The 14,668-nt window shown below is 40.2% G+C and overlaps 1 long non-coding RNA gene across 1 annotated transcript in view; it reads left to right on the top strand.

Moving 5' to 3' along the window:
* Positions 1-14,668, top strand: part of LOC128591627 (uncharacterized) — a 215,458-nt gene that overhangs the window by 76,060 nt on the left and 124,730 nt on the right. The window lies entirely within an intron of this gene.

The raw sequence follows: 14,668 nt of genomic DNA, 5'->3' as shown, positions 1-14,668 counted from the left end.
CCTACTTTCTGCCCTTAGCCACGCCCCTTAGTCTAAGGAGAGAAGCTGGGGGCCCAGGTCGTTAAGTCTCCTTCCAGGCCCCTAAACTCCCACTATACCTGTCAAAGAGAGAATCTGGGAGCCTAAAGGACATGTCTCCGCACAGCCCACAGCACAGGCAGCAAGAGACAAGCTGGGGTTTTAGGTGGCATGTCCCCCCTCAGGCACAGCAGCCCCTGTGGGTGGGACAGGCCATGTGTGTCTGTGATGGTGGCAGGGCTCTCTCTGCTGGAGCAGCCGCTGCCGGATTGAGGGCCTGTTTGGAGAAAGCCTGGTAGTGCCCTGTGTGAAGCCAGAGTGGGTGGTGCCCAAGCCAGACCAGCATCACCCAGCACATGGGTAGATAGTCAGTAAATGAAGCTACGTTTGAGGTCTCCTCCTCACTTGCTGTGTGCTTCTGCTTCAGTCAAAATCTCTCTGGGCCTTAGTTTCATGACCCGCAAAATGGAAAAAAAAAAACTATTTCTGTCCCCTCCAGATTCTCTGAGATATGGAAGAAATTAACAAAGTCACGTTTCTACAGTGCTTTGAACTTGTCAGAAGACAGATCTTATGTGACTCTAAAATATGAGTATTCATATAAAAATGTAGCCCAAAGATTGTTCCCTGGATACAAAGCACATTAATATCTATTTGATGTACTACAGCTTTATTACAACACAGTAATGCTTCCAGAAGGAAAAAAAGAGATGGATAAAACATCTAGACTTTATCAAAATGTTCCTTTTATGTTGAGCCTTCATTTTTTCCTTGGTGTAAATCACACCATCTCCACCAAGGTTGAAACGTAAGTGAAGGTGAAAGAACCTTGATGTTGAAGTATTCCACTTGGTAAAAATGGGCTCTGCAGGAGTAGATACACATTTGCTGCTTAATATACTTAAAACCAACTTGCTGTTGAAAATATGCAAAAATGAATCAACATGAAGTTGAAATATCTTGGCCCCGTAAATAGTTATGACATTGGTCCTAGTGTCAGATTCTATTCCAGTAGATGAAGTCGGAACTTGAAAAATGTCACATCAGTTTTCCTCAAAGGCAACAGTCCTAGGAATGATTATATCAACAAACAAGGAAAAAAAGGACTCCTGGCCTTCACTTTGGAAATACTTCTAAGACAGAAGAGAAGGTAAGCCAAGATGGGCAAATAGAATAACTTTGCTTCTTCCAGATCCTGTTGAATCAACAACTTTAGTTACATCTACCTAAAGCAAGGAAATAAAAGAAAAAATAATTTTCCATCACTTACTCCACTTGACTTTCTTTCTTTGCCTTTTACTCATAGATTCTAGATAGCAGGGATGAAGGTGACAGGTCAGGGCTAAGATTTTGGAATGGAACTCTGTCTTATTTTCAGCTGAGGCATGTCAATGTGACAGATTCCAAATAGCAAGGTGAGACAAATTTGCATATACAAGTTTTTAAAGAAAATGTGCAATAAACTAATCCAGTACTATTGAAAGGAGTACTGTACCTCTAACCCCCTGTACCTCTAACCTGTACCCCCTGTACCTCTAACCAGGCACTCCTTTGAGGTACAAAAGAGACCAAATTATGGAGTGTAGGGTTGTGTGGACAGATTGGCAAGGAGACTTTGTATGAGAGCTGATGCTTGCTATGCGATTCTTCATTTTGCTTTTCGGGAGAGAGGTGGGGATATTAGCATCTAACCCAGGGTCAGGAAACTACAACCTGCAGGTCAGCTCCGGCCCGCTACCTGTTTTGTATTGTGAGCTCAGAATGATTTTTACACTTTTAAATATTTGGAGTAGGGGTGAGGGGGATGCAAAAAATATTTCATCATGTGTAGAAATTAACCTTAATTCAAATTTCAGTGTCCATAAATACTATGCTGTTGAATATAGCCACACCCATTATTTACATATCATCTGTGACTGCTATGGTACCACAGGGAAAAAGTGAGTAGTTCTGACAGAGACTGTCTGTCCTGCAATGCTTGAAGTATTTATCATCTTGGTGTTAACAAGCAGAAGTTTGCTGACACCTGGTCTAACCACAGGCTTGGTGAAGAGGGACTTTAAAGGGACCCTTTGAAAGCTTTGAAATGCAACCTCTGTATTTGGGAGACATAGATGACTGGTATTTACTTAGCCCTGAAAAAGTCACACTGAAAGGACTATGGCCCTGGAAGCTCCTCCTTCCAGGGAATTGAAGACTAGAGAAAGGTCTACCATTGCTCTACTACTGGTGTTGGGCACATGCTGGCCTGGGTGCATTTCCAGAATATGTTGGGGAATGGATGCATGGATCAGATATGTTTTAGATGAGCGAGCTGGTGAGAGCTCTTCCTGGCTACCTGGAAAGGACCTCAGTGGAAAGAGGTTGGGGTAGCTGGGGAAAGGATTAGAGCAGGGGTCCTCAAACTACGGCCCACGGGCCACATGCGGCCCACCGAGGACATTTATCTGGCCCGCTGGGTGTTTTTGCCACAGCTGCCTGTCCTGCTTAGCAGCCGACTCGTCCCAGCCCGCTGGATGTTTTTGCTGCCCTGCCTGTCCTGCTTAGCAGCTGACTTGTCCCAGGCTGCAGCGTGCATGTGTGGAATGTGTGCCAACTCTCTGACTCTGCTCCTTCTCTCTGTCTCTCCCTGCTGGGTGTTTTTGCCATCCTGCTTAGCAGCCCACTTGTTCTGGCCCGAAGTGCACATGTGTGGAATGTGCCCCACACTCTCTTGACTCCCCTCCTTCTCTCTGTCTCTCAATTTGCGTCTCTCAGTCTCTGGTGTAATTGGAGGAGTTGCCAGGTTGCCTGTGCAGAGCCTGCTGCTGCCTAAGGACCGGGGTAAGAACAAGTTAGGATTTATTTTTTTTTAAGTTAGGAGGTCTATATTTTTTAAAATTTTGCAGTTAGTAGGGCCTTTTTTTAGTGGTTAAGGGGGGCCTTTTTTTCCCCCGAAGTTAGGAGGTCTTTTTTTTTTTTTTTTTGCAGATGGGGGCACCTTTTTTTTTTAAGTTAGGAGAGCCTTTTATTTTTTTTAAGTTGGTTAGTTGGTTGGGGTGGTTTCTAGGGAGGTTGCATCACAATGATAAGGCAAATAGTCAGTGCTCAGTGCTAATGCAAATTGTCAGTGCTCAGAGGTAACGCAAATTGTCAGTGCTCAGAGGTAATGCAAATAGTGCTCAGTGGTAATGATAATTGTAAGTGCTCAGTATTAACGCAAATTGTTAGTGCTCAGTATTAATGCAAATTGTCAGCAGTCAATGTTATCGCAAATGGTCAGTGGTCAGTGTTAATGCAAATGGTCAGTGCTCACTGTTATCACATGGGGGCCCCAAACTGGTAATCTGCCTAGGACCCCATGGGAACTTACTCTGGCTATGAAGACAGCCAAAGAGTAGGAAACCCAATTTATTTTATTTTATTTTTTCTATTTATTTATTTATATATTTCTATTTTATTTATTTTTTTATTAAATCATAGCTGTGTACATTGATGTGATCATGGGGCACCATACACTGGTTTTATAGACCATTTGACATATTTTCATCACACTGGTTAACATAGCCTTCCTGGCATTTTCTTAGTTATTATGTTAAGACATTTATATTCTACATTTACTAAGTTTCACATGTACCCTGTAAGATGCACTGTAGGTGTAATCCCACCAATCATTCACCCTCCACCAGGAAACCCAATTTAATTGACAGTAAGTGCATTTATATTCTGATTGCTATTCAGTTGTGTATGATGTTGTATGCTGTATGCTGTGTAAGCCCCGGTTTACACTGTTGCGATCTCTGAGCAGTGCGAGAATATGGCTGAACTCACATTAGATTTGGAAGAAAAAAGGCATACGTGCCTTTTTTTTTCCTGCAGTGGAATCTGATCGCATGGGTCTTCTCACCCATGCGATCAGATTCCTATGTGAGTTCACAGATCGCAGTGTGGTAAAAGCAGAGTTCCACTACATGGGCACTGGCGAGGCTGACGTGGACTGATGTGGACTGGCAAGGCTGCATTGATGGGCACTGATCAGACTGCATTGATGGGCAGTGCAGTCTATATGTCTCTGTGTGGGCAAAGTTATTGCTGGTATATTGTTTTTGGAGCACTGTATATATATATATATATATATATATATATAGGTATTTTACTAATAGCATTTTGGAATCCCTAGGAAACAATGATATCAAGAAAGAGAAAAATTGACTTGGAATGTAGGATATTCAAGGAACAGTGGACTTATGATTACTTTTTCATGCAATACAAGGAAAGAGATGTGTATTTGATATGCCGGAATATAGTGTGTTCAAAGAATACAATTTGCATTGACACTATCAAACGCAACGTGAAGATAAATATGATTGGTTGGAGAAGTGAGAAAAGATAAAATATTAAAACTGAAATATACATTTGACAACTTAGCAAAATACTTTTGTGAAGCAGAAACAGTTAAATACTTCATCACTGCGAGCAAATTTTCAAGTTGCCAAGCTAATAGCGTGTACTGGCAGACCATTCGTGGAGGGAGTATTTGTTAAAGAATGCCTTCTTTCTGTTGCCAAAGAGATGTGTCCAGAGAAGGCCGATTTATTTAGAACAATGAGTCTTTCAGGACCCTCAATTACACAAAGGACTGAAGAAATGGGAGACAATTTGCATCAGCATTTGCAAAACTCCGCAAAAAAACTTTCTTATTTTTCCTTGGCACTTGGCAAAAGTAATGATGTTCGTGATTCTGCACAACTTCTAATTTTTATTAATGGGACCAATGACTATTTTGAAGTCACAGAAGAGCTTGCTGCACTGCAAAGCATCATAGGAACAACTACAGGAGAGGATATTTGTGAAAAGTTTTGCCAAACTGTGAATAGTTTGGAGCTGGCCTGGGCAAAACTAGCCAGTGTGACAACTGAGGGTGCTCCTAGCAGGTGGGGTCTAAAAAAGGAGTAATTGCTCGCATTAACCAAGAGATAGACAAACATAACCATTCTTATCCAATAGCCATACACTGCCTCATCCACCAACAAGCGCTGTGTAGTAAATCACTGAAGCGGGACTCTGTTATGAAAACTGTGGTATCTTGTGTTAACTTCATTAGAGATAGTATACTAAACCACAGACAATTTCAGGAATTTCTGTCTGAGCTAAATGTTGCTTGTGAAGTTGTTCCATACTACACAGAAGTCCATTGGCTGAGTTGAGGGAGAATTTTGAAACATTTCTATGACCTACTTCCACAGATTACAGCTTTTCTGCTTTCAAAAAACAAGTACCAGAGCTCAACGATGCAGAATGGAAATGGCACCTTGCCTTTCTGGTAGATGTAACAGAGCTACTCAACAATTTCAATGTGCAACTTCAAGGAAAGGGGAAGCTCATCTGTGATATGCAGTCACTTGTGAAAGCATTTGAAGTAAAATTAGGCCTCCTCATCAAACAAGTGAAGGAGGAAAATTTCTGCCATCTCCCCACAACTCCACAACTCAAAATCTGTTAGTGGAAAATCCATTGGTTGCATTTCCAAATAAAAAATGTGTGGATTCACTGGAAAAGTTACAAAAGGAGTTCCAATTTAGATTTAAAGAGCTTCATCTCCATGAACAGGACATATAGTTTTTCCATAACCCATTTTCTATTGACATTGAAAATGTGGATATGATTTGCCAAATGGAACTGGCTGAACTGCAGAATTGTGACTCTCTGAAAGACGCATTCAAGTCAAGCTGCCTTCCTAATTTCTATGCATCTCTCCCCTCTAAGACATATCCTAATCTCAGGAACCATGCACTCAAAATGGCAACCATCTTTGGCAGTACTTATGTCCGTGAACCGACTTTTTCCAGAATGAAACATCTGAAATCTCCAACCACATCTAGACTAATGGATGCACACTTACATCACTTGTTAAAACTAGCAGTGACAAATACGGAACTGGACACTGACTATCTCATTAGCCAAAAGCAGGCCCATAGTTCCCATTGAAATACTGGTAAGTTTGTTGATTTAACTTTACTTGTTCTTCATTTTAAATATTGTATTTGTTCCCATTTTGTTTTTTTACTTCAAAATAAGATGTGTGCATTGTGCATAGGAATTTGTTCATAGCTTTTTTAAAAAACTATAGTCCGGTCCTCCAACAGTCTGAGGGACAGTGAACTGGCGCCCTGTTTAAAAAGTTTGAGGACCCCTGGATTAGAGGTTGAGGAAGAAGTCATGAGAGATTACCTGGAATGGCTGATACTTTACTTTTCTGACAGCCCAGAAGTCACCCAGCCAAGTACACACTTTTCTATACTGCTATGAGGTAGCTGTTAACAAAGAGAATGTGTTACGGAAGGTGAGAGGTGTTGAGATGTGGTGAGAGCCAGCCATGCTCTGTCCATTCTCTCCAGCTTTTTCAAGATTATCTTCACTGATTCAAGTTTAAAGAGATGGTAACAAACAGAAATACAGTTGTGCTTTATTAATGTCATAAGCCATGCTCCTCCAACATACTACTTATGCTATTTATTACCAGAGCTCTATATCTATATTCCTATTGAAGTATTCTGACAGCTCTCTGAGATTGGTACTAATACACCCATTTTATAAGTTACGAAACTGATATTCAGATAATTTAAATGACATGCCCAAGGTTTCACGCTGGTGAGTGGCAGAGCCAGGATTTTGTCTCTTGGATGCACAAATGCCTGCTTTTTTCATTATACTGTAGGAGGCTCTCATCTTAAAAGTGATACTTTTGGTGCTGTTTTGGGTCTAAAACCCACTTCCCCCATGATGGTAATGTTCAACAGGTAGTGTTATTGTTAAAAATGTACATTTACAGATTACCTTACAAAGTGGGGGTTTATAGCAAGGACAAACATTTCTCTAAGTTACCTCATGGTGGAGTTTAAAATCTGTTGTGGTGTTTCAAAATCTGAAGTTCTCACGCCTGTGGTATTGCCTCAGTAATACTAAGTGTCCAGCACTTGGGCAGTTTAGAGTCATCCAAATGATTTCACACATGTTACTTAATTGGATCCTTGCAACAGCCTAGAAAAGTAGGAAAGGAAATTATTGTTCTTATTTTTCAGTGAGTAAACACAGGCTCAGATGCTGAAAAATGTAGCACTCAGTGAATATTAATATTCACTTAGTTAATTAATTAAATAAATGAATGAATATAACTATCCCTGATGTGTTTGTCTATATGTAACAGTCATTGGTCTATGACTATTTATTGTTTGACTAGATTACAAGCTATGGAGTCCCTGTCTCTGTAGCCTATAATTTCCTATCAATGGATTGCCACCTGTGGCCTTCTGGATCCCTGAGTGTGGCCTTTTGACCCAATCCAAATTTTACAGAACAAACCATTCTAATGAAAGGATTTGTTCTGTTCAGTTTGGAGTTGGTTGAGGGGCTGTACTTGGAGACCTGGGACCCACATGTGGCCCTGAGGCTACAGATGCCCCACCTCTTAGAAGAGTCTTAATCTGAGTAAATACTTGATTTTGAATAACATCTCAGTGGCACTCTGCAGCTGAAGTGTTTATTTTAGGACCAGGCTTGTGGGTAAAACATACTCGGGTCTATATCCGGTGGCTTTTGTCTACTTGGGTATATTTTCATGAAGTTAGCAGACATGGTTTTCAATCCTACTTTGCCATCTATTTGGCATCTGACGTTGCACAAGTTATTGTCTTTATCTGTAAAGTGGGCCTAACAATACTACCACAGTAGTATTGTTTGAGCAGTAAATGAGAATTTAAGTATTTAACACCAACTTGGCCTACACTAGTACTTGATAAATGGCCATTGCTTTTAGTTAAAGTCACCAGCTGATGGTTTCATTTCCTAAGGTTTGCTATGATCTCTTCAGATCACAAGGTGTATCTTTTAGTTCATAAGGAAGGAACTGGGCTCTGCTATCTGTTCAGACAAAAAGAGATAAGCTCTGAGAGTGCGCCAAGAAACTGTCCCCATAAACTGTCCCCACACCTTTTATTTGGGGGCCATTATTGAGAACAAGGGATTGTCCTCAAAGCATGCCAAATCAATGAAAGTCCTGGGGACACGAGGGAGCTATGTTTTGAGTTCCTTGTCCAACCTCAGAATTGGTAGATTTATTTTAAAATTTCTAATCCTATCTTTTCTACCAAATCATTTTTTTTTAAATGTCAGGCATATTAAACTGAAAGGATAACCTTTCATTTATTCAGGTCTGAATTTAGTCATTTTTGCTATTCTTACTTGAAAGCGGTGATTACTTTTAAAGGATGAAAGGATTGGGTGGTTGGAAAATAAGATTGTGGAAAAAGATTTTTTTTTTTTTCTTTTTAAAAGTAAATTTTATTGTGTGTATACAATAAAACAACATGATGTTATGGGATACATATAGACAATAATATAGTTACTTTTGTGACCAAGGTTCACATAAGTATCATTTAACATAGTTACTTTTTCTCTGACAAAGTCTACTCATTTAACAAAAATTCCTAATACAGTTTTATTAACTTAGTCCTCATGTTGTGCATTACACTTGTTCTTGCTACATATCTGCAATTTTCTTTTTCTTTTTTTTTTTTTTTTGTTCTTTTTTTTTTATTGTTGGGGATTCATTGAGGGTACAATAAGCCAGGTTACATTGATTGCATTTGTTAGGTAAAGTCCCTCTTGCAATCATGTCTTGCCCCCATAAAGTGTGACACACACCAAGGCCCCACCCACTAACAAAATACCAACATCGTACTTTCAAGATTTGGAAAAGATTTTTTAAAAGGCTCTCTCTGGACACATTTCCTCCCAAATAAATTGAGCTCGCCAAATAAATTAGATTCCACTAAAGCATGATTTTCTTATTCATCCACTAATTAATCATGGATACAATGGCTGAGGCAAAGTGATTTTACCACTTATACTGCTGTTCTGTAAGCAAAAATCATGATTTCTTGTAAAAGAATTGATAAACATTTGAAATGCCTCAAATATCTTTTTCCTGAACAAATAGGATACACTCTGAACAAAATTTCTTGTGCCATCAGGTTCTTTCTAAATTTAATTTAACAACAAATTTTTTTTTGAGACAGAGTCTCACTATGTTGCTCTCTGTAGAGTGATGTGCTGTCACAGCTCACAGCAACCTCAAACTCTTTAGGCTTAAGTGATTCTCCTGCCTCAGCCTCCCAAGTAGCTGGGACTATAGGCACCCGCCACAATGTCCAACTATTTTTTGGCTGTAGTTGTCATTGCTGTTTGGCAGGCCCAAGCTGGGCTTGAATCTGTCACCTTGGCTGGCGCCCACGCTGCTTGAGCCGCAGGTGCCGAGCCTAACAATAAATTGATAATTCACATTTTATTTTCTTTCTTGTTACCCATTGTTCTGGAAAGACTATTAGAACCCATACTTAATTGCAATTACAAGAGAACCTCCGTAAGTTGACCACCCAAGGGGCTATAACAAACTGGTCAAAAGATAGAGGTGGTCAACATAAGGAACTAGGCCTACTGTATTGATACAAATGTGTGGTGCATGTCCAGTCTATGAAAATTAGGTCAATTTAAGGAGGTAGTCACTGTAGGGAGATGATCAAGTATGGCGGTTCTCCCGTATTTCTTTTTCTGATAGTTTTCAGGCTGGACAGTTGTGCTCCTTGAGGGGCATTCTACTTCCATTTATTTTTGTCCTATTCCCACCCCTTTACCTAGTACATAAGAAGTGAGGAATAAAGGTCCTTTGAAATGGAATTGAATGACTTAGGTATTTCCTGCTGAGAAAGGACAACCTTGCCAATATTCGCATAACAGCAAATTAGGTGAGCAGCAAAGAAAAGTGAGCAGTACCATTCCACACGCAGTTAATCTGGGAAATACACTTCCCACTCATTGGAATTATTTGACCTTCTCTGAGTAGGGAGCTCAGTTAGAATCTTACATGCTGATATCATTTGGTCACAGACCCCTATATTTCCTTTAATGTCAGCATCTGCTTGGAGTGTTTCATGCCATAAAACACATGGAGAGTGGGAGCCTGTGAACATCCTCCAGACTCTCCTTCCTCTACTTGTCCCATCTTTGCAAATTGTTTTCATGGTCACACATATCCAGCATGAACCGAAGCATCCCCTGGTTATGCAACACTCCCAGCCTACAGGCTGCGGGGCAGGCATTTGCTCCTAGTCCAAACAAGCAGAGCTAGAGCTTCTCTTCTCTGGGTATCAGTCTTCACAATAAAAGTAGCATGTTGCTCTCAGTGTAATCCTAATCTAAACAACTGATATTTAAAATGACATAAACCTTTTCCTTGGGAGCAGAAAAGTTTGCAAAGACCTCACTTGGTCCCTGCTGAATGCTTTAGTTTTTTAATGTCCTTTGTTTGGGGTCACAAATGCTGTTCCTTTTCAAGAGCTGGCTTGATCCTGCTGGCCTGATGCTGCATTCTTGGTGGGCTTGGACTTCATTGCTCTGCTGATGATACTACACAGCAGGAACACAGGATGAGTCTTGGTAGATCAGTCACCCTATTCTTGGGCAATTTACGAGGTTCCTTGAGAATATAAGTTTACAATGTGTGTTTTGTATATGCAGTAGTCCCCACTACCCAAGGGATGTGTTCCCAAACCACTCGGTGCATGTCTGAAACCACAGATAGTGTCACAATCTATATATACTATGTTTTTTTTTATATGTACATACCTCTTATGAAATATAATTTCTAAATTAGCCATAGTAAGAGATTAACAACTAAAAATAGAACAATTGGCCAGGTATGGTGGCTCAAGCCTATAATCCTAGCACTGTGGGGGGCCAAGGTGGGTGGATTGCTTGAGCTCAGAAGTTCAAGACCAGCCTGAGCAAGAGCAAGACTCCTGTCTCTATTAAAAATACAAAAACTATCTGGGCATTGTGGCAGGTGCTTGTAGTCCCAGCTACTCAGGAGGCTGAGGCAAGTGGATCGCCTGAGCTCAAGAGTTTGAAGTTGCTGGGAGGTATGATGCCACCACACTCAAATCAGGGCAGAGAGTGAAACTTTTGTCTCCAAAAAAGTAAAATAAAAATAGAACAATGATAACAAAACATTGTAATGAAAGTTTTGAAAATGTAGGTTGTTTCTTTCTCAAAATGTCTTACTGTATTGTACCCCCCTATTTTCAGACTGCAGTTGATCACAGCTAATTGAAACCAGGGAAAAATGTGAGACTGCAGATAAGGAGGGACTGTGGTATTACATCATGTACATACAATTGACCCTTGAACACTACAGGTTTGAACTATGCTAGTCTACTTGTATGTGGATTTAAAAAAAGGTTCTGCATCCACAACCAAATATAGATCAAAAATATACCATTAGAGGCTCGGCACCCATAGCTCAGTGAGTAGGGCACCAGCCACATACACTGAGGCTGTGGGTTCAAGCCCAGCCCTGACCTGCTAAACAACAATGACAACTCCAACCAAAAAATAGCTGGGCATTGTAGCAGGCACCTGTAGTCCCAGCTACTCAGGAGGCTGAGGCAAGGAATCACTTAAGCCCAAGAGTTTGAGGTTGCTGTGAGCTGTGATATCACAGCACTCTACCAAGGGCAACATAGACGCTGTCTCAAAAAAAAAAAAAAAAATATATATATATATAGCATTAGAGGGATACATAACCCAAAGATATGGAGGGCCGACTTTATGTATGTTGGTTCACTAGGACCAACTTTAGGACTGGTGTATGCACGGAAGTCACCAGTGGACTCCAAGGACTGATGATACATATATATTTTCGTCCCCCGTCTATTCACTCACCCATCAGTTTCCCCCTATTCCTATTCCAGGGACCATCTTTCATATCATAGTTAGATTTGCAACCCCTGGAGTTGTATTCTACACAGCTTATACTGCACTGCGCACTTACTGGATTCTAGGCACTGTGCCGAGCGCCTTTGATAAATGATCTCCCAAATTTTCACAACACTCTTATGAAGATTTACTGCATATCTTCTATACACAAAGGAACTGAGGTTCAGAAGGAATCTTTAACTGAGGAAGTTAAAGATCTATCAGGGGAAAAGTACAGTCTTCAGTAGGAGTGGATTATTAGTGAGCATTCTCTGCCTGTGATCCTCATGTGGGGCATTTCTTCCTGGGGGTGCATATCAGACCGCCTTCTCCATGGGCGGGATAATGGAGTAGATGACTAATAAAGCGTAGTCAATATTGTAGTTTAATAGCTGAGAATTACAAAACAATTTACAATTTTACAATATGATTGAGAAATAGTAAATATGATGGATATTTCCATGTAATGAGTCCATATGTAGAGTTACAGTGGCTCTTACTGGGGAAGGGAGGCGAGCTCATCTGCTATTTTTAGGAAACTCTGGGGGGTTGGTGAGGGATATTTAGGTTTATCAAACGTAGCATGTGTTACAAAAATAAGCTCCCTTCTACACTGATAAATGAAACCTGATAATTTCCAAATTTCTACAACTTTAAAGGTTTTTTTGACCCAGCAAAAACTAAAAGTTGTCTTTTCACTCCAGGTTCCAATATACAGATTCAATTCACTCAGCAGTGGCTCATTTTTTTATTTCCCTCTGTGAAGTCCTTGCTGGATTAAGCTGAGCATTGCACAGAATATATACATTCCCTGTAGTGGCTATGAAAATCAGACCTTAAAACTAAAAGATTTATGGTCCTACAAGCAAAACCAGCACTGCAAGGCCAAAGATTAGAAAAGAGGTATTTGGGTTGAAAACAACAATGAAATGCTTCACTTTTCCCGTCTGTGTCTATCTAGGAATTTTTTCCCAAAACTTTAGACCAAGAAAATCAAAATGACCTAGAGTTGAAAAGCCTTTGAGAATGGTTTATGCCAATTTCTGCATTTATAGGTAGAAAATCAAAGCTCAGACTGGGCTTACCTGAGGAGGCAGAGAGAGTGGCTGAACCAGAACATCCTAACTTTTGGTCTGTTCTGCCCTGTGTCTGCCAGTAGACTGGAGCCCTCCTCATTTGTTACCTTGGTATTGACCAACAGACTGAATACTTCTCTTTTTATGCTTATTGTATTTTTTTAAATGAATGCTTATTGTATTGTTTTAAATGAATGGTGTCCTTTGGCAGATGTCTTTTAAACACACAGTGGGGCAGTGGATATTTTTGTTTGTTTTGGATGTTGTAGTCTCCTTTTTCTTTTGAGAAATGAGTGTATTCCCCCTTAGTACTCTGACCTCTGGCCTAGAGGTTGGCATGTGACCCATGCAAGTCTTTCCTGAGAAGTGTTTGAACTTGAACTTTTCTTTTTTTTCTGAACAAGGAGCCTATAGTATAAGAGCAGGGGGCTTCTAGTTACCATGAACTTTACTTTGTGAAGAAGCATATTGACAGAAAATAAAATGAAGCTAACATCTAGGGTTTAAGTGTCTTGTCTAAGTTCAAATGTTTTTACTTCTGTGAACTTTAGTTGCTCCTTCTAAAAATGGGAATGTCAAGATGAAAATTAAGTTACCACTTTGAGAGCCTAATACATCAACAATGGCAAAAATAAAATAGAGGCTAAGTCTCCTGCTGTAGTCATGCCTATGTATTGAATAACTACCTTGCACTGTGTTATGCTTTGTTTTATTTATGTAGTTCTTGGCAAGGCTAATCCACAACAGTCTTAATTGTTTATATAAGAGTTCAGCTTTGCTGCACTGCGATGGACTGAATTGTGTCACTTCCCTTACCCCCAAAATTCAAATTTAAAAGCCTTAACCCCCAATGTGATGAATTTAGAGATAGTCCCTTTGGGAAATAATTAGGTTAGGGTGAGCTCATGAAGGTGGAGTTTTCATGATGAGGTTAGTGTCCTCATAAGAAGAGATGCTAGGCCAGGTGCTGTGGCTCACACTTGTAATCCTAGCAGCCTGGGAGGCTATAGCAGAAGGGTCACTTGAGCTCAGGAGCTCAGAAGACCAGTCTGAGCCAGAGCAAAACCCCATCTCTACTAAAAATAGAAAAAAATTTGTCTGGCATTGTGGAAAGTACCTGTAGTCTACCTACTTGGGAGGCTGAGGCAGAAGAATTGCCAGAACCCAGGAGTTTGAGGTTGCTTTGAGGTAGGCTGGCACCACAGCACTCTAGCCTCAACAACAGAATGAGACTTTGTCTCAAAAAAATTAAAATAAAAAAAAAAAAGAGACACACTAGACAACCTGCCCTCCATCACCCTTTCCCAACTTATGAGGAGGTAGTGAGAAGGCTGTCATCTATCTACAGGTTGGGAAGAGAGTCCTCCCTGGAATCAGCCAGTACCTTGATCTCAGCGTCTAGAACTGTGAGAAAGGAATTTCTGTCATTTAATTTACCTAGTCTATGATATTTTGTTATGGCAGCTTGAGATAAGACAAGCACAGTGTTATTTTTGTTTTGTTTTTATAGTAAATCAGTAAATATAGTTAACTAAAATTTACTCTTCCTGGGGTATATGCCTAGGGAGATGGTGGACTATCAGTAGTCTCACTTAACTATAGTCATTAATTTTAGTTTGATAGAAAAAGCAAGCAGGGAAAAAAATTTTAAAAAGAAAAAAAAAGCAGAAGATAGCAGGGAAGGGAGAATGTTTTTTTCCCCTAGCATCTGGGCCTGTCTTCTGTCATTTTGGTTGGTGAATTTCTACTACAGACCATGTCTTGGCTCAGAATTCTTTTTAGAG

The sequence above is a fragment of the Nycticebus coucang genome, chromosome 8, assembly GCF_027406575.1.
Source record: "Nycticebus coucang isolate mNycCou1 chromosome 8, mNycCou1.pri, whole genome shotgun sequence".
NCBI lineage: Eukaryota > Metazoa > Chordata > Mammalia > Primates > Lorisidae > Nycticebus > Nycticebus coucang.
The sequence above is the reverse complement of the archived record's forward strand: the minus strand, read 5'-3'. Positions and strand labels throughout refer to the sequence as shown.